This window comes from Schistocerca piceifrons, chromosome 3 (genome assembly GCF_021461385.2).
Source record: "Schistocerca piceifrons isolate TAMUIC-IGC-003096 chromosome 3, iqSchPice1.1, whole genome shotgun sequence".
Taxonomy (NCBI): domain Eukaryota; kingdom Metazoa; phylum Arthropoda; class Insecta; order Orthoptera; family Acrididae; genus Schistocerca; species Schistocerca piceifrons.
The window spans coordinates 820944124-820944972 of NC_060140.1; the positions used below are offsets into that span (position 1 = coordinate 820944124).

General features: G+C 40.0%; 1 pseudogene; it reads left to right on the forward strand.

The window, feature by feature from the left end:
* The first annotated feature begins 456 nt into the window (after nucleotides 1-456).
* LOC124791201 lies at nucleotides 457-575 on the forward strand (annotated as a pseudogene).
* Nucleotides 576-849: the final 274 nt, after the last annotated feature.

Genomic DNA, 849 nt, shown 5'->3' on the forward strand with positions numbered 1-849 from the left:
AATAGAAGCAGAAATTTAAATCTATATAAGAATTTGTAATAATAAAGTTTTAAACCTCAATATCTCTGAACTATATTTTTTGCAATAAATGATCCGTTTTCTAAAAAAGACACGAACTTTTCACAGCATGCCAAGTGTGAGATTCAACACATATGGAATTAGAATAATTAAAATATGCTGAGTTTTTCTGTTTTTATTTTCATTTATTTATAAAATTCTGTCAGAAAACTGAGTGTCTGGAAAAAAGATAACATGCCCCACAATACAATTTTAGTAATAATTCTAGTTCAGTTTATCTCGAAAGGTGCGTTCAATAATTATGGAAAATTGTAATTTGGTATCTTAAAAAGTTTCCAAGATAATGGGTCACAAAATTCGATTATTGAACATTGGCGGCATAGGACATACAATGTCCCTTAATGGAACGGAATTGCAAATTTGCTTATCACGTACTGTGGCAACGGCCTTGCCGCAGTGGATACACCGGTTCCCGTTAGATCACCGAAGGTTAAGCGCTGTCGGGCGTGGCCGGCACTTGGATGGGTCACCATCCGGGCCGCCATGTGCTGTTGCCATTTTTGGGGATGCTAAATGAGGAGCTACTCGGCCGAATAGTAGCGGCTCCGGTCAAAGAAAACCATCGTAACGACCGGGAGAGCGGTGTGCTGACCACACGCCCCTCCTATCCGCATCCTCAGCTGACGATGACACGGCGGTCGGATGGTCCCGATGGGCCACTTGTGGCCTGATGACGGAGTGCTTTTTTTATCACGTATTCATATTAAAACAACACAACTTAAATTGGAAACTACAAAAAATTAAAAACTAGCAGATTCAGCATTACATCCG